The sequence below is a fragment of the Leuresthes tenuis genome, unplaced genomic scaffold (genome assembly GCF_036924035.1).
Source record: "Leuresthes tenuis unplaced genomic scaffold, fLeuTen1.0.hap1 SCAF_102, whole genome shotgun sequence".
Classification (NCBI taxonomy): domain Eukaryota; kingdom Metazoa; phylum Chordata; class Actinopteri; order Atheriniformes; family Atherinopsidae; genus Leuresthes; species Leuresthes tenuis.
In genome coordinates this window covers 39,053-63,287 of record NW_027325456.1, presented here as the reverse complement: position 1 = coordinate 63,287, position 24,235 = coordinate 39,053, and the positions used below count along the sequence as shown (strand labels likewise).

At 43.3% G+C, this 24,235-nt stretch overlaps 5 non-coding genes across 5 annotated transcripts; 2 read left to right on the top strand and 3 right to left on the bottom strand.

Moving 5' to 3' along the window:
* The first annotated feature begins 1,343 nt into the window (after positions 1-1,343).
* LOC140286975 (U5 spliceosomal RNA) lies at positions 1,344-1,457 on the top strand. The gene has a single exon (XR_011911364.1). It is a non-coding gene; the product is annotated as a U5 spliceosomal RNA (small nuclear RNA).
* A 308-nt stretch (positions 1,458-1,765) lies between these two features.
* LOC140286962 (U2 spliceosomal RNA) lies at positions 1,766-1,949 on the top strand. The gene has a single exon (XR_011911361.1). It is a non-coding gene; the product is annotated as a U2 spliceosomal RNA (small nuclear RNA).
* Positions 1,950-6,408: 4,459 nt separating this feature from the next.
* LOC140286960 (U2 spliceosomal RNA) lies at positions 6,409-6,592 on the bottom strand. Its single transcript, XR_011911360.1, has one exon. It is a non-coding gene; the product is annotated as a U2 spliceosomal RNA (small nuclear RNA).
* A 308-nt stretch (positions 6,593-6,900) lies between these two features.
* On the bottom strand, positions 6,901-7,014 carry LOC140286974 (U5 spliceosomal RNA). Its single transcript, XR_011911363.1, has one exon. It is a non-coding gene; the product is annotated as a U5 spliceosomal RNA (small nuclear RNA).
* Positions 7,015-24,115: 17,101 nt separating this feature from the next.
* LOC140286984 (U5 spliceosomal RNA) lies at positions 24,116-24,235 on the bottom strand. Its single transcript, XR_011911372.1, has one exon. It is a non-coding gene; the product is annotated as a U5 spliceosomal RNA (small nuclear RNA).

The following is a 24,235-nucleotide window of genomic DNA, read 5'->3' as shown; positions in this document are numbered from 1 at the left end:
GAAAGGCTTTTTTCTCTCTTTTCTACATTATGGACTGTGGGGACACAAAACCGCTCTCTCTTTTTTTTTTTGATTGTGTGCCAGGGCGTTGTCTCACGTATTAGATTATGCTTACGATACGAATGGGTTTATCAGTCACATCAGAATCCATACATACTGATCCTCCCCTAATAAAATGGTCGGATCTTATCAAACACACTTTGTTTCTTGTGACAATCAAGTCAGCGAAACAGCGTATACACGTCAAGACACTGAATCAAGTTTGCCACAAGAACTCATAAGTTTGGCAGTATTGCTCTGCCGTCAGCAATCATACACCCATTTTATTTTCGTGAGACATGTGCAGGCACCTGTTCATCTACTGTTCTATCACTATGAATTAGTTTATCTATTATCAATAAGGATACTTCTACAACTACTATCAAAGTATGTCCAGACTTCTTATGTTGTCAGTTGCTATATATGAATAAGTGGGTAGCTACTGACAAGCATTAAGCATGTCACACAGCCCAAACATATAACATTTCAGGACACACCACACAGTTAACAACCACAGTGAAGTGTCAAAGCCCAAACATGTAACATTCAACAGGACACTTACACAACACATTCAAATCAAACAGTCAGACAACATACAAGAACATATACCCCAGCCGGCATTGCTCCCTGCCTATTTTCCTACAGCTCACTATGTGTGCGCACACCTTTATTCACAAACTCTTCAACTTATACTCTTTTACCAAAGCTGCTACAGCTCGATTGGCCGAATACCCTTAGATCCTATTTCGGTGAATTTGACATCTGCCTTACATGTAACAGATTAGCGGTTTAGCAGTTTTAATTTAGTTTGAGTGAAGGAATTCATTTTATAGCAAAATCCGAAATCGTGAAGAACTCATGAAAGTAAGCTTATTCTCGGATTCCTGAAACTTTAGATTTGCTCTTTCTTTTACTGCAAAGTACAACGTTGTTTTTTTTTTGTTTAAATCTTTCTAGACATGGTAAATATGAAGGACAAAGCAGTTTTAACATAGTTTGAGTGAAGGAATTCATTTTATAGATAAAATCCCAAGAGTCTGCTGAGAAAAGAGAGTGAATGCGAAGTAGACTTTAACACGGCTCTGGGAGCGAGCCGAGTGTGGGCTAACCGGGAGAATTGCTTGAAAGAAACGCGACACCGAATGAGCGGTCAGAACAAAGCCTCAATACGGTGTTCCCGTGGTGTTTTTGTTGCTGCCTTGTCGATTGCACAGGGGCAAGCGTTTCAACCAAGCAACGCTCACCATGGGGAAGGTGGCTATGGCAACTAGCCTGATGCCCTGCTCCCGCAGTGACGGATAATCGTACTCTGGTTTCTCTTCATAACATACAAGTCTTTCGCCTTTTACTAAAGACTTTCGTGGAGAGCAGCACTAATGAGTTGTTTCTATTTTTGGCAGGCTTTACCTTTGCGGGTGAAGCCCTTTCTGTCTGTGCAAAAGAAATCTTGTTACTGTGCAGAGTGACTTCTCTGAGTAGAGTCGCCTTACTTGTTGCGATTGTGCCGATGTTCGAAGCTGGAGTGCAAAGTTGTTGCTTGAATGGTGCTTGCTGGAGCATGCGGGAGTGCAAAGTTATACCATTTAAAAGGGCTGAAGAGTGCTCAGTTCAGCGGGTGGGCGGAGGTGCAACGTGACACTCTGGCCACCTATGGCCATAAAAAGAACACTGCTACAAGTGCGCATTGTGCCAGCAAGGGCCCTCAGACCTGAAACAGTGGACAGTTATCGCTTCTCGGCCTTTTGGCTAAGATCAAGTGTAGTATCTGTTCTTATCAGTTTAATATGTCCTCTATACGAGGACTACATATTAAATGGATTTTTAAGAATAGGAGTTGAAAAAGAAGCTTGCTCCGTTCACTCCAAGCATCGACCCAGTACTGCAGTGCCGCTGGGAACGGTGCGCTCTTCTCTGCTCTTGTGAAAAAGCAAACAGCGGTGCAGGATGGAAGTTTCAGGGAGCCCAAGATGAAACTTTCTTTTAATCTGCTGAGAAAAGAGAGTGAATGCGAAGTAGACTATAACACAGCTCTGGGAGCGAGCCGAGTGTGGGCTAACCGGGAGAATTGCTTGAAAGAAACGCGACACCGAATGAGTGGTCAGAACAAAGCCTCAATACGGTGTTCCCGTGGTGTTTGTGGCTGCCTTGTCTTTTGCACAGAGTAAAAGACAAGGCAGCCATCGAATAGGGCCCGATTGTTCCTACTTGGTCAGCCGAGGAGCAAGGGGGGGGAGCAAGCGTCTCAACCAAGCAAATCTCACCAAGTAGGAACAATCGGGCCCTATTCGATGGCTGCAACACCTGAAAGAGATATTGATGCGAGACCCGATCAAAAGCTTTTTCAAAGTCTAAATTTAAGATGACAAGCCGGGTGTTTCTGTCTCTAGCGTAATCAATGATGTCTCGAATCAGTACGAGGCTGTCGGTGAGTTGTCTCTCTGAGATGGCACAAGCCTGGTCTGGGTGAATTACCTCCTCTAAAACAGAGGACATCCGTGTCGTTAAAACCTTGCTAAAAAGTTTACAGTCAAAGTTTAAAAGTGTGATGGGCCTCCAATTCTTTAGGTCAGTCTTATCATTTTTATCAGAAGTGAAGAAATAAATGAATGCCTATCAACAAATGTGGGATCTAAACTTTAGTGCTTCCTCTAAAATAATTTCCTTTCTCAATTTAGAAATGTGTGTGTGTAAGTCACAACACCCGTGACACCAAAACGGCTTTCTTTTCTCTACACTCTGCACTATGAGCACACACACCAAATCAGAAAGGCTTTTTTCTCTCTTTTCTACATTATGGACTGTGGGGACACAAAACCGCTCTCTCTTTTTTTTTTATCGTGTGCCAGGGCGTTGTCTCACGTATTAGATTGTGCTTAAGATACGAATGGGTTTATCAGTCACATCAGAATCCATACATACTGATCCTCCCGTAATAAAATGGTCGGATCTTATCAAACACACTTTGTTTCTTGTGACAATCAAGTCAGCCAAACAGCGTATACACGTCAAGACACTGAATCAAGTTTGCCACAAGAACTCATAAGTTTGGCAGTATTGCTCTGCCGTCAGCAATCATACATCCATTTTATTTTCGTGAGACATGTGCAGGCACCTGTTCATCTACTGTTCTATCACTATGAATTAGTTTATCTATTATCAATAAGGATACTTCTACAACTACTCTATCAAAGTATGTCCGGACTTCTTACGTTGTCAGTTGCTATATATGAATAAGTGGGTAGCTACTGACAAGCATTAAGCATGTCACACAGCCCAAACATATAACATTTCAGGACACACCACACAGTTAACAACCACAGTGAAGTGTCAAAGCCCAAACATGTAACATTCAACAGGACACTTACACAACACATTCAAATCAAACAGTCAGACAACATACAAGAACATATACCCCAGCCGGCATTGCTCCCTGCCTATTTTCCTACAGCTCACTATGTGTGCGCACACCTTTATTCACAAACTCTTCAACTTATACTCTTTTACCGAAGCTGCTACAGCTCGATTGGCCGAATACCGAATAATCCTAATTCGGTGAATTTGACATCTGCCTTACATGTAACAGATTAGCGGTTTAGCAGTTTTAATTTAGTTTGAGTGAAGGAATTCATTTTATAGCAAAATCCGAAATCGTGAAGAACTCATGAAAGTAAGCTTATTCTCGGATTCCTGAAACTTTAGATTTGCTATTTCTTTTACTGCAAAGTACAACGTTGTTTTTTTTGTTTAAATCTTTCAAGACATGGTAAATATGAAGGACAAAGCAGTTTTAACATAGTTTGAGTGAAGGAATTCATTTTATTGATAAAATCCCAAGAGTCTGCTGAGAAAAGAGAGTGAATGCGAAGTAGACTTTAACACGGCTCTGGGAGCGAGCCGAGTGCGGGCTAACCGGGAGAATTGCTTGAAAGAAACGCCATACCAAATGAGCGGTCAGAACAAAGCCTCAATACAGTGTTCCCGTTGTGTTTTTGTTGCTGCCGCTGTTTGCTTTTTCACAAGAGCGCACCTGTTGAGGGGGGTTCTGGGGGGGCCTGGGTGATGGTGGGTCTCAGGCCTGGGCTGCTGCGACTGGTGTGACCGGGTGGTTTGTTTGTTTTTTGTAGAGGTCCTCCGGAGTGGGGTTGGGTTGAGTGGGGTGGGGCGGGATGGGTACCTTCTGGGGGTACAGTAACTCCCAGAATATGGTCGCTGCAGGCCCCGAGCCTGGTGGACATCAGGCCCTCCTGTCCTGTGTTGGCTCCCTGGTAGCGGGGATGCCTATTGCAGCCAGTCCCTGGCTGCCCCCAGTGTATATCCCCATACCCCTCTCCCTTCTGGCTCCTGTACACAGCACACACTCACACATGAAGGGTTTTGGGGGCGTGTGTGTTCGGTGGGGTGTAGTGGACTCTGCAGTAGTTGCACTCTGCAGTTCCCACCCCTGTTTTAATTACACCTTAGACATTACTACTTATCAAACACACTCACACACACACATTAGGTCTTGGGGGGTGGTTACACTGAGTGGCATCTGGTGGGCGGGGCTCTTTGGGTATGTAGGCTTCCCAGAGGGCCACGCTCCCAGTTCTACAAGTTTGGCTGCCCCTCAATTTTAATTGCTCACTATTAGAAAATATTGAAGAGCCAGAAGGGTGAGGGGAGGGGTCTTCTTCGCACACCCCTGCTTCCTGGTTGCTGCTCGGGGCGGGAGGGGCCAGGAGGATTAATTAATTGTTCTGCTGGTTTGGGGTCTGTGGTGGCTGCTGGCCCCCTGGTGTGCCCGCTGCACTACACCCCAGCGGAGTCGAGGGAGGGAGGACGTGTGGATGTATGGGACATGAAAGTGTGTGTGGTAATGATTGGGCCTGGATCTTGGACTTGCTGTCGCCTGGCCTGTCTGTGCTTCTCCCGATGGGGGGGGCGGCGTGGCCTCTCTCCGCTGCTCGCGACTTCACCCACCTGTGGGCACGTCTTGACTCCCAGGGCACTTGGCCAGGGGTGCTGGGGCAGGCGCTGACCCACTGTGTGGCTGTCTGGGGCGCTTGGCCCTCCTGGGTATTGGGTGGGGCCTCTGCCGGGGGGTTTGGGGGCGCTCGGGCTCCTGGGGCCCGGATCCAGTGCACGGCCCATGTCTGGGCGGCTGGGGCCTGGCGACGTCGGTGGGCTGTTGCCCCTGGCTCCCGGAGGGCCTCTGCCCTATGCTTATGGGGGCTCTTTCCGGGGGCTTCCTCTGCAGTCTTCTGGGTGGATGCGTGGTTGCCCCTGCGGTGGGCTTCCTGGGTTCTGTGCTCTGTGGGGGCTGCTGGTGGCCCGGGTCTTGTGGCCCTCTCTGCCTGCTTCTGATTGCTTGGGGGGGCTGTGGATTGTGGCCCTGTATGCTTATACACTCATAACTAAGCACGGTTATCATGTAGGTCCTGTGCCATGGGTGTTGCATGTTCTCACACACACACAACCACATTCATTAGTCCAGTAGCATGGTCGCTAAGCAGTTGATGTATTATCATGTCGTCTCAGGTCATCTATATCCACAGCTGTGTTGTATGCGATGTATGTTCTGTTTTTCTCTTCTTTCCTCTTCTTCTTTCCTTGTCCCCCGGTCCGGTTCAGTTCTATTACATGTCATATATTGTAAACAGAAATAAATAAATGGGCATCAAGGGGAGCTTTACATTTATAAAACTTCCCTTGGCAAAGCAAATCTGTTTGGCATCAAAGGTATTCAGACTACAATTCTGCTGCCATAATGCTGAACACGATAAGGGGAAAAAAAAAAAAAGTAAAGAAGACAGTTCTGCCGAAAGCCAGGGACTAGACCTGTTCTAAGTTCTGTACTTTTTAAAAGGGAGCCAACACAGGACAGGAGGGCCTGATGTCCACCAGGCTCGGGGCCTGCAGCGACCATATTCTGGGAGCTACTGTACCCCCAGAAGGTACCCATCCCGCCCCACCCCACTAAACCCAACCCCACTCCGGAGGACCTCTACAAAAAACAAACAAACAACAACAAAAAACAAACAAACAAACCACCCGGTCACACCAGTCGCAGCAGCCCGGGCCTGAGACCCACCATCACCCAGGCCCCCCCAGGCCCCCCCTCAACAGGTGCGCTCTTGTGAAAAAGCAAACAGCGGCAGCAACAAAAACACAACGGGAACACCGTATTGAGGCTTTGTTCTGACCGCTCATTTGGTATGGCGTTTCTTTCAAGCAATTCTCCCGGTTAGCCCACACTCGGCTCGCTCCCAGAGCTGTGTTAAAGTCTACTTCGCATTCACTCTCTTTTCTCAGCAGACTAAAAGAAAGTTTCATCTTGGGCTCCCTGAAACTTCCATCCTGCACCGCTGTTTGCTTTTTCACAAGAGCAGAGAAGAGCGCACCGTTCCCAGCGGCACTGCAGTACTGGGTCGATGCTTGGAGTGAACGGAGCAAGCTTCTTTTTCAACTCCTATTCTTAAAAATCCATTTAATATGTAGTCCTCGTATAGAGGACATATTAAACTGATAAGAACAGATACTACACTTGATCTTAGCCAAAAGGCCGAGAAGCGATAACTGTCCACTGTTTCAGGTCCGAGGGCCCTTGCTGGCACAATGCGCACTTGTAGCAGTGTTCTTTTTATGGCCATAGGTGGCCAGAGTGTCACGTTGCACCTCCGCCCACCCGCTGCACTGAGCACTCTTCAGCCCTTTTAAATGGTATAACTTTGCACTCCCGCATGCTCCAGCAAGCACCATTCAAGCAACAACTTTGCACTCCAGCTTCGAACATCGGCACAATCGCAACAAGTAAGGCGACTCTACTCAGAGAAGTCACTCTGCACAGTAACAAGATTTCTTTTGCACAGACAGAAAGGGCTTCACCCGCAAAGGTAAAGCCTGCCAAAAATAGAAACAACTCATTAGTGCTGCTCTCCACGAAAGTCTTTAGTAAAAGGCGAAAGACTTGTATGTTATGAAGAGAAACCAGAGTACGATTATCCGTCACTGCGGGAGCAGGGCATCAGGCTAGTTGCCATAGCCACCTTCCCCATGGTGAGCGTTGCTTGATTGAAACGCTTGCCCCTGTGCAATCGACAAGGCAGCAACAAAAACACCACGGGAACACCGTATTGAGGCTTTGTTCTGACCGCTCATTTGGTGTCGCGTTTCTTTCAAGCAATTCTCCCGGTTAGCCCACACTCGGCTCGCTCCCAGAGCCGTGTTAAAGTCTACTTCGCATTCACTCTCTTTTCTCAGCAGACTCTTGGGATTTTATCTATAAAATGAATTCCTTCACTCAAACTATGTTAAAACTGCTTTGTCCTTCATATTTACCATGTCTAGAAATATTTAAACAAAAAAAAAACAACGTTGTACTTTGCAGTAAAAGAAAGAGCAAATCTAAAGTTTCAGGAATCCGAGAATAAGCTTACTTTCATGAGTTCTTCACGATTTCGGATTTTGCTATAAAATGAATTCCTTCACTCAAACTAAATTAAAACTGCTAAACCGCTAATCTGTTACATGTAAGGCAGATGTCAAATTCACCGAAATAGGATCTAAGGGTATTCGGCCAATCGAGCTGTAGCAGCTTTGGTAAAAGAGTATAAGTTGAAGAGTTTGTGAATAAAGGTGTGCGCACACATAGTGAGCTGTAGGAAAATAGGCAGGGAGCAATGCCGGCTGGGGTATATGTTCTTGTATGTTGTCTGACTGTTTGATTTGAATGTGTTGTGTAAGTGTCCTGTTGAATGTTACATGTTTGGGCTTTGACACTTCACTGTGGTTGTTAACTGTGTGGTGTGTCCTGAAATGTTATATGTTTGGGCTGTGTGACATGCTTAATGCTTGTCAGTAGCTACCCACTTATTCATATATAGCAACTGACAACATAAGAAGTCTGGACATACTTTGATAGTAGTTGTAGAAGTATCCTTATTGATAATAGATAAACTAATTCATAGTGATAGAACAGTAGATGAACAGGTGCCTGCACATGTCTCACGAAAATAAAATGGGTGTATGATTGCTGACGGCAGAGCAATACTGCCAAACTTATGAGTTCTTGTGGCAAACTTGATTCAGTGTCTTGACGTGTATACGCTGTTTCGCTGACTTAATTGTCACAAGAAACAAAGTGTGTTTGATAAGATCCGACCATTTTATTACGGGAGGATCAGTATGTATGGATTCTGATGTGACTGATAAACCCATTCGTATCGTAAGCATAATCTAATACGTGAGACAACGCCCTGGCACACAATCAAAAAAAAAAAGAGAGAGCGGTTTTGTGTCCCCACAGTCCATAATGTAGAAAAGAGAGAAAAAAGCCTTTCTGATTTGGTGTGTGTGCTCACAGTGCAGAGTGTAGAGAAAAGAGAGAAAAGAAAGCCGTTTTGGTGTCACGGGTGTTGTGACTTACACACACACATTTCTGAATTGAGAAAGGAAATTATTTTAGAGGAAGCACTAGAGTTTAGATCCCACATTTGTTGATAGGCATTCATTTATTTCTTCACTTCTGATGAAGTTTCAACAATAAACAACAAACTTTGTATTATGAGAAAGAACCAGACTCATTCTTCAGGAATCCGAAAATAAGCTCTATTTTACGAGTTATGCACGAATTCGGATTCTCCTATAAAACGAATTCCTTAACTCTAACCAAGTTAAGACTGCTTTGTCCTTCATATTTATTCATGTCTAATCAAGTTTCAACGATAAACAACGTTGTACTTTGTACTTCTTCAGCAATAAGCATCTCTCGACATATGACGAAATACAGATTTTGCTATAAAATTAATTCCTTCTATCAGCCTGACTTAAAACTGTTTGTCCTCCTTATTTATCCACTTCAAATCAAGTTTCAACAATTAAAAAAATTTTGTAGTTTGAGAAAAAACAACTTAATCTTAAGCAATCAGTAGGGTAAGAAAGGGTAAGAAAAGGTGCAAATGCCAACCATACATCACTAAAAGGTGGAGCGGAAGTATTCGGCTGCAAGTAGGTGCGAATGCCTGACAATGTATGATCAAAAGAGGGAGCGGAGGTTTTCGGCTGTGGGGTCTGAATGTCCAACCATAATTTGTAAAAACCGGGGAAGAAAAGGCTCGAAAGCCCGACTATACACCATCAAAAGCGGGAGCGGAGGTGTTCGGCTGCAAGTAGGTGTGAATGTTCGACCATAATTTGTAAAAAGCGGGTAAGAAAAGGTTCGAATGCCCGACTATATATTAACCAAAGCAGGAGGAGAGGTCTTCGGATAAGAGTGGGGGAGAATTTACAACCATAATCTATAAAATGCGGTGAAAAAAAAGGTGTGAATACCCCATAGAACACTAAAAGGTAGAGCGGAAGTGTTCGGCTGCAAGAAGGTGTGAATGTCTGACCATAGTTTGTAAAAAGCGGGAAAGAAAAGGTTCGAATGCCCGAACATACACCATCAAAGGAGGGAGCGGAGGTGTTCCGCTGTAAGAAGGTGTAAATGTCCGACCATAGTTGGCAAAAAGCAGGTAAGAAAAGGTTAAAATACCCGATTGTACACAATCAATAGCGGGAGCAGAGTTGTTCCGCTACTAAAAGGTGTGAAAGTCCGACCATGGTTTGTAAAAAGCGGGTAAGAAAAGGTGCGAATGCCCGACAATGTATGATCAAAAGAGGGAGCGGAGTTTTTCGGCTGAAACAAGGTCTGAATGTCCATCCATATTTTGTAAAAATCTGGGAAGAAAAGGCTCGAAAGCCCGACTATACACCATCAACAGCTGGAGCGGAGGTGTTCAGCTGCAAGAAGGTCTGAATGTCCATCAATAATTGCTAGAAAACATGGAAGAGAATTTTCGAATATCAAACCGCACATGATCATAAGCGGGAGAGGAGGTGTTCAAATGCAAGAAGGTGTGAATGTCCACCCATAATTACTGCAAAATGGGTAAGAAAAGGTACGAATGCCCAACCATACATGATCCTAACAGGGAGCGGAGGTGCTTGGCTGCGACAAGGTGTGTATGTCCACCCATAATTAATGAAAAGCGGGCAACAAGTAGGTTTGAATACCCATCATCAAAAGCAGGAGTGGATGTGTTCGGCTACAAGAAGGTTTGAATGTCTGACCATAGTTTGTAAAAAGCGGGTAAGAAAAGGTTCGAATGCCCGAACATACACCATCAAAGGAGGGAGCGGAGGTGTTCCGCTGTAAGAAGGTGTGAATGTCCAACCATAATTGGCAAAAAGCAGGTAAGAAAAGGTTAAAATACCCTATTGTACACAATCAATAGCGGGAGCAGAGTTGTTCCGCTACTAAAAGGTGTGAAAGTCCGACCATGAATTGTAAAAAGCAGGTAAGAAAAGGTGCGAATGCCCGACAATGTATGATCAAAAGAGGGAGCGGAGGTTTTCGGCTGAAAGAAGGTCTGAATGTCCATCCATAATTTGTAAAAATCGGGGAAGAAAAGGCTCGAAAGCCCGACTATACACCATCAACAGAGGGAGCGGAGGTGTTCAGCTGCAAGAAGGTCTGAATGTCCATCAATAATTGCTAGAAAACAGGGAAGAGAATTTTCGAATATCAAACCGCACATGATCATAAGCGGGAGAGGAGGTGTTAAAATGCAAAAAGGTGTGAATGTCCACCCATAATTACTGCAAAATGGGTAAGAAAAGGTACGAATGCCCAACCATACATCATCAAAAGCAGGAGTGGATGTGTTCGGCTACAAGAAGGTTTTAATGTCCGACCATAGTTTGTAAAAAGCGGGTAAGAAAAGGTTCGAGTGCCCGAATATACACCATCAAAAGAGGGAGCGGAGGTGTTCCGCTGTAAGACGGTGTGAATGTCCAACAATAGTTGGTAAAAAGCGGGTAAGAAAAGGTTAAAATACCCGACTGTACACAATCAATAGCGGGAGCGGAGTTGTTCGGCTACAAGAAGGTGTGAAAGTCCGACCATGGTTTGTAAAAAGCGGGTAAGAAAAGGTGCGAATGCCCGACAATGTATGATCAAAAGAGGGAGTGGAGGTTTTCGGCTGCAAGAAGGTCTGAATGTCCAACCATAATTTGTAAAAACCGGGGAAGAAAAGGCTCGAAAGCCCGACTATACACCATCAAAAGTGGGAGCGGAGGTGTTCAGCTTCAAGACGGTCTGAATGTCCATCAATAATTGCTAGAAAACATGAAAGAAAATTTTCGAATATCAAACCACACATCATCATAAGCGGGAGAGGAGGTGTTCAGCTGCAAGAAGGTGTGAATGTCTACCCATAATTACTGAAAAATGGGTAAGAAAAGGTGCGAATGCCTAACCATACATCATCAAAAGAGGGAGCGGAGGTGTTCCGCTGTAAGACGGTGTGAATGTCCGAACATAGATCGTAAAAAGCGGGTAAGAAAAGGTTAAATTACCCGACTGTACACAATCAAAAGAGGGAGCGGAGTTGTTCAGCTAAGAGAAGGTGTGAAAGTCCGACCTTGGTTTGTAAAAAGCGGGTAAGAAAAGGTTCGTATGCCCGAATATACACCATCAAAAGCGGAAGCGGAGGTGTTCGGCTGCAAGATATTGTGAACGTCCGACCAAAGTTTGTAAAAAGCAGTTAAGAAAAGGTTCGAATATCTAACCAAACATAAGAATGAGTCTTTTCCGCTGTAGAATGCCCGACTATAGACCATCAAATGCGGGAGCGGAGGTGTTCGGCTCTGAGTAGGTGTGAATGTCCGACCATAATTGCTGAAGAATGTGTTAGAAAAGGTAAGAATGCTGGACCATACATCATCAAAAGCGGTAGAGGTGGTGTTCGGCTTCAAAAAGGTGTGACTGTTCGACTAAAGTTTGTAAAAAGTGGGTAAGACAAGGTTGCTAATGCCTGACAATGTATGATCAAAAGCGGGAGCGGAGGTGTTCAGCTGCAAGAAGGTCTACATGTCCATCAATAATTGCTAGAAAACATGAAAATCATGAACATCGAAAATCATACCGCACATGATCATAAGTGGGATAGGAGGTGTTCAGCTGCAAGGTGTGAATGTCCACCCATAATTCCTGAAAAATGGGCAAAAAAAAGGTGTGAATGCCCAACCATACATCATCAAAAGCAGGAGTGGAAGTGTTCAGCTACAAGAAGGTGTGAACGTCCAACCAAAATATGTAAAAAGAAGTTAAGAAAAGGTTCGAATATCCAACCAAACATAATCAAAAGCGGGAGCAGAGCTGTTCGACTGCAAGTAGGTGTGAATGTCAGAACATAATTTGCAAAAAGCTGATGAGAAAGGGTGAGAATGCCCGACTATACATCATCAAATGCGGGAGCGGAGTTGTTCGGCTGTGAGTAGGTGTGAATCTCCGACCATAATTGCTGAAAAATGTGTTAGAAAAGGTAAAAATGCCGGTCCATACATCATCAAAAGCGAGAGAGGTTGTGTTCGGCTGCAAGTAGGTGTGAATGTCCAGCCATAATTACTCACAAACGGGTAAGAAAAGGTAGTATTGCCAGACCATATATGATCAAAACAGGGAGCGGAGGTGGTTCAGCTGCAAGAAGGTTTGAATGTCAAACTAAAGTTAAAATATATTAACAAAAGCGGGAGGAGAGGTCTTCGGATGAAAGTGGTTGAAAATTTCCAACCATAATGTATAAAATGCGGTGAAAAAAAAGGTGTGATAGAACACTAAAAGGTGGAGCGGAAGTGTTCGGCTGCAAGAAGGTGTGAATGTCCGACTATATTTGGTGAAAAGCAGGTGAAGCAAGGTCTGAATGCCCAACCTTACATCATCAAAAGCGAGATCAGAGTTGTTTGGCTGCAAGAAGGCCATAGTTTGCCAAAAGCGGGTAAGGTGCGAATGTCCGACCAAATATCAACAAAATTTGGGGCGGAGGTTTTCGGATGCAAGTGGGTGTGAATATCCCACCATACAAGTATGGTGGAGAGGAAGCTGTGAATAGCCGACCATAGTTTGGAAAAAGCGGGTAAGAAAAGGTTTGAATGCCCGAACATACACCATCAAAAGAGGGAGCGGAGGTGTTCCGCTGTACGAAAGTGTGAATGTCCGACCATACTTGGTAAAAAGCGGGTAAGAAAAGGTTAAAATACCCGACTGTACACAATCAATAGCGGGAGCGGATGTGTTCGACTACAAGAAGGTGTGACAGTCTGACCATGGTTTGTAAAAAGCGGGTAAGAAAAGGTGCGAATGTCCGACAATGTATGATCAAAAGAGAGAGCGGAGGTTTTCGGATACACGAAGGTTTGAATGTCCTACCATAGTTTGTAAATAGCGGGTAAGAAAAGGTTTGAATGCCCGACTATACACCATCAAAAGAGGGAACGGAGGTGTTCCGCTGTACGAAGGTGTGAATGTCCGATCATACTTGGTAAAAAGCGGGTAAGAAAAGGTTAAAATACCCGACTGTACACAATCAATAGCGGGAGCGGAGTTGTTCGGCTACAAGAAGGTGTGAAAGTCCGACCATGGTTTGTAAAAAGCAGTTAAGAAAAGGTTCGAATATCCAACCAAACATAATCAAAAGCGGGAGCAGAGCTGTTCGACTGCAAGTAGGTGTGAATGTCCAGCCATAATTACTCACAAACGGGGGAAGAAAAGGTAGTATTGCCAGACCATACATGATCAAAACAGGGAGCGGAGGTTCAGCTGCAAGGTGTGAATGTCTGACTATAGTTTGTAAAAAGCGGGTAAGACAAGGTGCGAATGCCCAACAATGTATGATCAAAAGAGAGAGCGGAGGTGTTCGGCTGCAAGGTCTGAATGTCCAACCATAATTTGTAAAAACCGGGTAAGAAAAGGCTCGAAAGCCCGACTATACATCATCAAAAGCGGGAGCGGAGGTCTTCAGCTGCAAGAAGGTGTGAATGTTCGACTAAAATTTGTAAAAAGCTGGTAAGACAAGGAGCGATGTCCTGACATTGTATGATCAAAAGCGGGAGCGGAGGTGTCCAGCTGTGAGTAGGTGTGAATGTCCGACCATAATTGCTGAAAAATGTGTTAGAAAAGGTAAGAATACTGGACCATACATCATCAAAATTGGGAGAGGTGGTGTTCGGCTGCAAGAAGGTGTGAAAGTCTGACAATGGTTTGTAAAAAGCGGGTAAAAAAAGGTTCAAATGCCCGAATATACATCATCAAAAGCGGAAGCGGAGGTGTTCGGATGCAAGAAGGTGTGAACGTCCGACCAAAGTTTGTAAAAAGCAGTGAAAAGCGAGAAAAAGCATTTCGTGAGTTCTGCATGATTTGGGATTTTGCTTATAAAATGCATTACTTCACTCAAACTATGTTAAAACTGATTTGTCCTTCATATTTACCATGTCTAGAAATATTTAAACAAAGCACAGACAGAAAGGGCTTCATTCGCAAAGGTAAAGCCTGCAAAAAATAGAAACAACTCATTAGTGCTGCTCAACGTTGTACTTTGCAGTAAAAGAAAGAGCAAATCTAAAGTTTCAGGAATCCGAGAATAAGCTTGCTTTCATGAGTTCTGCACGATTTCGAATTTTGCTATAAAATGAATTGCTTTGCTCAAACCAAGTTAAAACTGCTTTGTCCTTCCATATTCATCAATGTCTAGATCGACTTCAACAAAGAAAAACATTGGACTTTGCAGTAGAAGAAGTTTACACATTGATAAATATGAAGGACAAAGCAGTTCCCACTTGCCCATAAGAAAATAAGCTTATTCTCGGATTCCTGATCCTTCAGTGTTGCTCTTTCTTCTACTGCAAAATACAATGTTGTTCTTTGTTGAAGTCGATCTAGACATTGATAAATATGAAGGAAAAAGCAGTTTTAACTTGGTTTGAGTGAATGAATTCATTTTATACATAAAATCCGAAATCGTGCAGAACTCATGAAAATAAGCTTATTCTCGGATTCCTAAAACTTTTGATTGGCTCTTTCTTTTACTGCAAAGTACAACGTTGTTTTTTTGTTTAAATCTATCGAGACATTGATAAATATGAAGGTAAAAGCCGTTTTAACATAGTTTGAGTGAAGGAATTGATTTTATAGATAAAATCCCAAATCATGCAGAACTCCTCAAAAGGGGCGTATGGCTTAATCACAAGTGTGGTTCTTTCTCATTCAGGGTAGTATGAGGAAGTTTATGCTTGAAATATATGTAGAAATGGGTACATATGAAGGACAAAGCAGTGTTAACTTAGTTTGAGTGAAGGAATTCATTTTATACATAAAATCCCAAATCATGCAGAACGTATGAAAAGAAGCTTATTCTCGGATTCCTGATCCTTCAGTTTTGCTCTTTCTTCTACTGCAAAATACAATGTTGTTCTTTGTTGAAGTCGATCTAGACATTGATAAATATGAAGGAAAAAGCAGTTTTAACTTGGTTTGAGTGAATGAATTCATTTTATACATAAAATCCGAAATCGTGCAGAACTCATGAAAATAAGCTTATTCTCGGATTCCTAAAACGTTTGATTTGCTCTTTCTTTTATTGCAAAGTACAACGTTGTTTTTTTGTTTAAATCTATCGAGACATTGATAAATATGAAGGTAAAAGCCGTTTTAACATAGTTTGAGTGAAGGAATTAATTTTATAGATAAAATCCCAAATCATGCAGAACTCCTCAAAAGGGAGGTATGGCTTAATCACAAGTGTGGCTCTTTCTCATTCAGGGTAATATGAGGAAGTTTATGCTTGAAATATATGTAGAAATGGGTACATATGAAGGACAAAGCAATGTTAACTTAGTTTGCGTGAAGAAATTCATTTTATACATAAAATCCGAAATCGTGCAGAACTCATGAAAATAAGCTTATTCTCGGATTCCTAAAACTTTTGACTTGCACTTTCTTTTACTGCAAAGTACAACGTTGTTTTTTGTTGAAATCTATCTAGACATTGATAAATACCAGCCGAAACTCTGCTGCCGCTTATGATAATTTATGGTTGGGCATTCTTACCTTTTCTTACCCGCTTTTTACAAATTATGATCTTACATTCACACCTACTTGCAGTCGAACACCTTCTCATCCACTTATGATCATGTGCGGTTGGGCTTTCGCACCTTTTCTTACCCATTTTTCAGTAATTATGGGTGGACATTCAGACCTTCTTGCAGCCGAAAACCTCCGCTCCTCTTTTGATCATACATTGTCGGGCATTCACACCTTGTCTTACCCGCTTTTTACAAACTTTAGTCGGACTTTCAAACCTTCTTGCAGCTGAACCACCTCCGCTCCCTGTTTTGATCATATATGGTCTGGCAATAGTACCTTTTCTTACCCGTTTGTGAGTAATTATGGCTGGACATTCACACCTTCTTGCAGCCGAACACAACCTCTCCCGCTTTTGATGAGATATGGTCCGGCATTCTTACCTTTTCTAACACATTTTTCAGCAATTATGGTCGGACATTCACACCTACTCACAGACGGACACCTCCGCTCCTACATTTGATAGTGTATAGTCGGGCATTCTCACCCTTTCTCATCAGCTTTTTGCAAATTATGATCTGATATTCACACCTACTTGCAGTCGAAAAGCTCTGCTCCCGCTTTTGATTATGTTTGGTTGGATATTCGAACCTTTTCTTAACTGCTTTTTACATATTTTGGTTGGACGTTCACACCTTCTTGTAGCCGAACACTTCCACTCCTGCTTTTGATGATGTATGGTTGGGCATTCACACCTTTTTTTTGCCCATTTTTCAGGAATTATGGGTGGACATTCACACCTTGCAGCTGAACACCTCCTATCCCACTTATGATCATGTGCGGTTTGATTTTCGAAAAGTTTCTTTCATGTTTTCTAGCAATTATTGATGGACATTTAGACCTTCTTGCAGCTGAACACCACCTCTCCCGATTTTGATGGTGTATAGTCGGGCTTTCGAGCCTTTTCTTTCCCGGTTTTTACAAATTATGGTTGGACATTCAGACCTTCTTGCAGCCGAAAACCTCCACTCCCTCTTTTGATCATACATTGTCGGACATTCGCACCTTTTCTTACCCGCTTTTTACAAACCATGGTCGGACTTTCACACCTTCTTGTAGCCGAACACATCCGCTCCCGCTATTGATTGTGTACAGTCGGGTATTTTAACCTTTTCTTACCCGCTTTTTACCAACTATGGTCGGACATTCACACCTTCGTACAGCGGAACACCTCTGCTCCCTCTTTTGATGGTGTATGTTCGGGTATTCAAACCTTTTCTTACCCGCTTTTTCCAAACTATGGTCGGCTATTCACAGCTTCCTCTCCACCATACTTGTATGGTTGGATATTCACACCCACTTGCATCCGAAGACCTCTGCCCCAAATTTTGTTGATATTTAGTCGGACATTCGCACCTTACCCGCTTTTGGCAAACTATGGCCTTCTTGCAGCCAAACACCTCTGATCTCGCTTTTGATGATGTAAGGTTGGGCATTCAGACCTTGCTTCACCTGCTTTTCACCAAATATAGTCGGACATTCACACCTTCTTGCAGCCGAACACTTCCGCTCCACCTTTTAGTGTTCTATCACACCTTTTTTTCACCGCATTTTATACATTATGGTCGGAAATTTTCAACCACTCTCATCCGAAGACCTCTCCTCCCGCTTTCTTTAATATATTTGAACTTTAGTCGGACATTCAAACCTTCTTGCAGCTGAACCACCTCCGCTCCCTGTTTTGATCATATATGGTCTGGCAATACTACCTTTTCTTACCCGTTTGTGAGTAATTATGGCTGGACATTCACACCTACTTGCAGCCGAACACAACCTCTCTCGCTTTTGATGATGTATGGACCGGCATTTTTACCTTTTCTAACACATTTTTCAGCAATTATGGTCGGAGATTCACACCTACTCACAGCCGAACAACTCCGCTCCCGCATTTGATGATGTATAGTCGGGCATTCTCACCCTTTCTCATCAGCTTTTTGCAAATTATGATCTGACATTCACACCTACTTGCAGTCGAAAAGCTCTGCTCCCGCTTTTGATTATGTTTGGTTGGATATTCGAACCTTTTCTTAACTGCTTTTTACATATTTTGGTTGGACGTTCACACCTTCTTGTAGCCGAACACTTCCACTCCTGCTTTTGATGATGTATGGTTGGGCATTCACACCTTTTTTTTGCCCATTTTTCAGGAATTATGGGTGGACATTCACACCTTGCAGCTGAACACCTCCTATCCCACTTATGATCATGTGCGGTTTGATTTTCGAAAAGTTTCTTTCATGTTTTCTAGCAATTATTGATGGACATTTAGACCTTCTTGCAGCTGAACACCACCTCTCCCGATTTTGATTATGTATGGACCGGCATTTTTACCTTTTCTAACACATTTTTCAGCAATTATGGTTGGAGATTCACACCTACTCACAGCCGAACAACTCCGCTCCCGCATTTGATGGTGTATAGTCGGGCATTCTCACCCTTTCTCATCAGCTTTTTGCAAATTATGATCTGACATTCACACCTACTTGCAGTCGAACAGCTCTGCTCCCGCTTTTGATTATGTTTAGTTAGATATTCGAACCTTTTCTTAACTGCTTTTTACAAACTTTGGTCGGACGTTCACAATATCTTGCAGCCGAACACCTCCGCTTCCGCTTTTGATGGTGTATATTCGGGCATACGAACCTTTTCTTACCCGCTTTTTACAAACCAAGGTCGGACTTTCACACCTTCTCTTCGCTGAACAACTCCGCTCCCTCTTTTGATTGTGTACAGTCGTGTAATTTAACCTTTTCTTACCCGCTTTTTACCATCTATGTTCGGACATTCACACCGTCTTACAGCGGAACACCTCCGCTCCCTCTTTTGATGATGTATGGTTAGGCATTCGCACCTTTTCTTACCCATTTTTCAGTAATTATGGGTAGACATTCACACCTTCTTGCAGCTGAACACCTCCTCTCCCGCTTATGATCATGTGCAGTTTGATATTCGAAAATTTTCTTTCATGTTTTCTAGCAATTATTGATGGACATTCAGACCGTCTTGCAGCTGAACACCTCCGCTCCCACTTTTGATGGTGTATAGTCGGGCTTTCGAGCCTTTTCTTCCCCGGTTTTTACAAATTATGGTTGGACATTCAGACCTTCTTGCAGCCGAAAACCTCCACTCCCTCTTTTGATCATACATTGTCGGGCATTCGCACCTTTTCTTACCCGCTTTTTACAAACCATGGTCGGACTTTCACACCTTTTAGTAGCCGAACAACTCCGCTCCCGCTATTGATTGTGTACAGTCGGGTATTTTAACCTTTTCTTACCCGCTTTTTACCAACTATGGTTGGAAATTCACACCTTCTTACAGCAGAACACCTCCGCTCCCTGTTTTGATTATGTATGGTTTGACATTCGCACCTTCTCTCACCCGCCTTTTACTATGGTCGGCCATTCACAGCTTCCTCTCCACCATACTTGTATGGTGGGATATTCACACCCACCTGCATCCGAAGACCTCCGCCCCCACTTTTGTTGATATTTAGTCGGTCATTCGCACCTTACCCGCTTTTGGCAAACTATGGCCTTCTTGCAGCCCAACACCTCTGATCTCGCTTTTGATGATGTAAGGTTGGGCATTCAGACCTTGCTTCACCTGCTTTTCACCAAATATAGTCGGACATTCACACCCACTTGCATCCGAAGACCTCCGCCCCAAATTTTGTTGATATTTAGTCGGACATTCGCACCTTACCCGCTTTTGGCAAACTATGGCCTTCTTGCAGCCAAACACCTCTGATCTCGCTTTTGATGATGTAAGGTTGGGCATTCAGACCTTGCTTCACCTGCTTTTCACCAAATATAGTCGGACATTCACACCTTCTTGCAGCCGAACACTTCCGCTCCACCTTTTAGTGTTCTATCACACCTTTTTTTCACCGCATTTTATACATTATGGTTGGAAATTTTCAACCACTCTCATCCGAAGACCTCTCCTCCCGCTTTTGTTAATATATTTGAACTTTAGTCGGACATTCAAACCTTCTTGCAGCTGAACCACCTCCGCTCCCTGTTTTGATCATATATGGTCTGGCAATACTACCTTTTCTTACCCGTTTGTGAGTAATTATGGCTGGACATTCACACCTACTTGCAGCCGAACACAACCTCTCTCGCTTTTGATGATGTATGGACCGGCATTCTTACCTTTTCTAACACATTTTTCAGCAATTATGGTCGGAGATTCACACCTACTCACAGCCGAACAACTCCGCTCCCGCATTTGATGGTGTATAGTCGGGCATTCTCACCCTTTCTCATCAGCTTTTTGCAAATTATGATCTGACATTCACACCTACTTGCAGTCGAACAGCTCTGCTCCCGCTTTTGATTATGTATGGTTGGATATTCGAACCTTTTCTTAACTGCTTTTTACAAACTTTGGTTGGACGTTCACACCTTCTTGTAGCCGAACACATGCACTCCTGCTTTTGATGATGTATGGTTGGGCATTCGCACCTTTTTTTTACCCATTTTTCAGGTATTATGGGTGGACATTCACACCTTCTTGCAGCTGAACACCTCCTCTCCCACTTATGATCTTGTGTGGTTTGATTTTCGAAAATTTTCTTTCATGTTTTCTAGCAATTATTGATGGACATTTAGACCTTCTTGCAGCTGAACACCACCTCTCCCGATTTTGATTATGTATGGACCGGCATTTTTACCTTTTCTAACACATTTTTCAGCAATTATGGTTGGAGATTCACACCTACTAACAGCCGAACAACTCCGCTACCGCATTTGATGGTGTATAGTCGGGCATTCTCACCCTTTCTCATCAGCTTTTTGCAAATTATGATCTGACATTCACACCTACTTGCAGTCGAACAGCTCTGCTCCCGCTTTTGATTATGTATGGTTGGATATTCGAACCTTTTCTTAACTGCTTTTTACAAACTTTGGTCGGACGTTCACACCTTCTTGTAGCCGCACACATGCACTCCTGCTTTTGATGATGTATGGTTGGGCATTCGCACCTTTTTTTTACCCATTTGTCAGGTATTATGGGTGGACATTCACACCTTCTTGCAGCTGAACACCTCCTCTCCCACTTATGATCATGTGTGGTTTGATTTTCGAAAATTTTCTTTCATGTTTTCTAGCAATTATTGATGGACATTTAGACCTTCTTGCAGCTGAACACCACCTCTCCCGATTTTGATTATGTATGGACCGGCATTTTTACCTTTTCTAACACATTTTTCAGCAATTATGGTTGGAGATTCACACCTACTCACAGCCGAACAACTCCGCTACCGCATTTGATGGTGTATAGTCGGGCATTCTCACCCTTTCTCATCAGCTTTTTGCAAATTATGATCTGACATTCACACCTACTTCCAGTCGAACAGCTCTGCTCCCGCTTTTGATTATGTTTAGTTAGATATTCGAACCTTTTCTTAACTGCTTTTTACAAACTTTGGTCGGACGTTCACAATATCTTGCAGCCGAACACCTCCGCTTCCGCTTTTGATGGTGTATATTCGGGCATACGAACCTTTTCTTACCCGCTTTTTACAAACCAAGGTCGGACTTTCACACCTTCTCTTAGCTGAACAACTCCGCTCCCTCTTTTGATTGTGTACAGTCGTGTAATTTAACCTTTTCTTACCCGCTTTTTACCATCTATGTTCGGACATTCACACCGTCTTACAGCGGAACACCTCCGCTCCCTCTTTTGATGATGTATGGTTAGGCATTCGCACCTTTTCTTACCCATTTTTCAGTAATTATGGGTAGACATTCACACCTTCTTGCAGCTGAACACCTCCTCTCCCGCTTATGATCATGTGCAGTTTGATATTCGAAAATTTTCTTTAATGTTTTCTAGCAATTATTGATGGACATTCAGACCATCTTGCAGCTGAACACCTCCGCTCCCACTTTTGATGGTGTATAGTCGGGCTTTCGAGCCTTTTCTTCCCCGGTTTTTACAAATTATAGTTGGACATTCAGACCTTCTTGCAGCCGAAAACCTCCACTCCCTCTTTTGATCATACATTGTCGGGCATTCGCACCTTTTCTTACCCGCTTTTACAAACCATGGTCGGAATTTCACACCTTTTAGTAGCCGAACAACTCCGCTCCCGCTATTGATTGTGTACAGTCGGGTATTTTAACCTTTTCTTACCCGCTTTTTACCAACTATGGTTGGACATTCACACCTTCTTACAGCAGAACACCTCCGCTCCCTGTTTTGATTATGTATGGTTTGACTTTCGCACCTTCTCTCACCCGCCTTTTACTATGGTCGGCCATTCACAGCTTCCTCTCCACCATACTTGTATGGTGGGATATTCACACCCACCTGCATCCGAAGACCTCCGCCCCCACTTTTGTTGATATTTAGTCGGTCATTCACACCTTACCCGCTTTTGGCAAACTATGGCCTTCTTGCAGCCCAACACCTCTGATCTCGCTTTTGATGATGTAAGGTTGGGCATTCAGACCTTGCTTCACCTGCTTTTCACCAAATATAGTCGGACATTCACACCCACTTGCATCCGAAGACCTCCGCCCCAAATTTTGTTGATATTTAGTCGGACATTCGCACCTTACCCGCTTTTGGCAAACTATGGCCTTCTTGCAGCCAAACACCTCTGATCTCGCTTTTGATGATGTAAGGTTGGGCATTCAGACCTTGCTTCACCTGCTTTTCACCAAATATAGTCGGACATTCACACCTTCTTGCAGCCGAACACTTCCGCTTTTAGTGTTCTATGAGGCATTCACATATTTTCTTTCACCGTATTTTATAGATTATGGTTGGAAATTCTCACCCACTCTCATCCGAAGACCTCTCCTCCCGCTTTTGTTAATATATAGTCGGGCATTCGAACCTTTTCTTACCCGCTTTTTACAAATTATGGTCGAACATTCACACCTACTTGCAGCTGAATACTTCCGCTCCACCTTTTAGGTATGTATGGTTGGCATTTGCACCTCTTTTTATACTGATTGCTGAAGATTAAGTTGTTCTTTCTCAAACTACAAATTTTTTTTAATTGTTGAAACTTGATTTGAAGTGGATAAATAAGGAGGACAAACAGTTTTAAGTCAGGCTGATAGAAGGAATTAATTTTATAGCAAAATCTGTACTTCGTCATATGTCGAGAGATGCTTATTGCTGAAGAAGTTCTTTCTCATTCTACAAAGTACAACGTTGTTTATCGTTGAAACTTGATTAGACATGAATAAATATGAAGGACAAAGCAGTCTTAACTTGGTTTGAGTTAAGGAATTCGTTTTATAGGAGAATCCGAATTCGTGCATAACTCATAAAATAGAGCTTATTTTCGGATTCCTGTAGAATGATTCTGGTTCTTTCTCATAATACAAAGTTTGTTGTTTATTGTTGAAACTTCATCAGAAGTGAAGAAATAAATGAATGCCTATCAACAAATTGACCTTCTGTTGACCTTCGGGGAGGTGAGTATCTTCACTAGACTCACCTGTCTGCTCTTCCTCCTCATTTAGCGTAGCTCCACCCTCTGCCTTTGAATTCTCACAGACTTCAACACTGAGTGGTGAGGCCTCTACAGGCCCCTCCCCTTTTTGCTCCTCACTTCCAATCCAAGCTTTTGGCGGGAAGTTTGAATTTATTGGGTCAACCTCTTCACTTTGTTCACCAACTGCCACCTTTGGTCCTTCTCTTTGTTGGCTTGACTGTGGCTTTACCATCTTTAATTTGTTGGCAAAAGATTTAGGGCAATCTCTGAAGAGGTGATTTAATTCTCCACAGAGATTACATTTCCTGCCATTTGGACACTCTCCAAAAGTTTGCCCAATTTCTCTGCTCTTCCCACATAACACCTTGGTACAAGCCTCAACCAGGTGTCCATGCTCACCACACTTGCGGCAGAACTTGGGCTGACCCTGGTAGTGGATGTAACCTCGGTTTTCAAGGTGGCCAAAGTGTCGCCCACCCGCTGCACTGAGCACTCTTCAGCCCTTTTAAATGGTATAACTTTGCACTCCCGCACGCTCCAGCAAGCACCATTCAAGCAACAACTTTGCACTCCAGCTTCAAACATCGGCACAGTCGCAACAAGTAAGGCGACTCTACTCAGAGAAGTCACTCTGCACAGTAAGAAGATTTCTTTTGCACAGACAGAAAGGGCTTCACCCGCAAAGGTAAAGCCTGCCAAAAATAGAAACAACTCATTAGTGCTGCTCTCCACAGAAATCTTTAGTAAAAGGCGAAAGACTTATGAGAAAGAGTTATGAAGAGAAACCAGAGTAC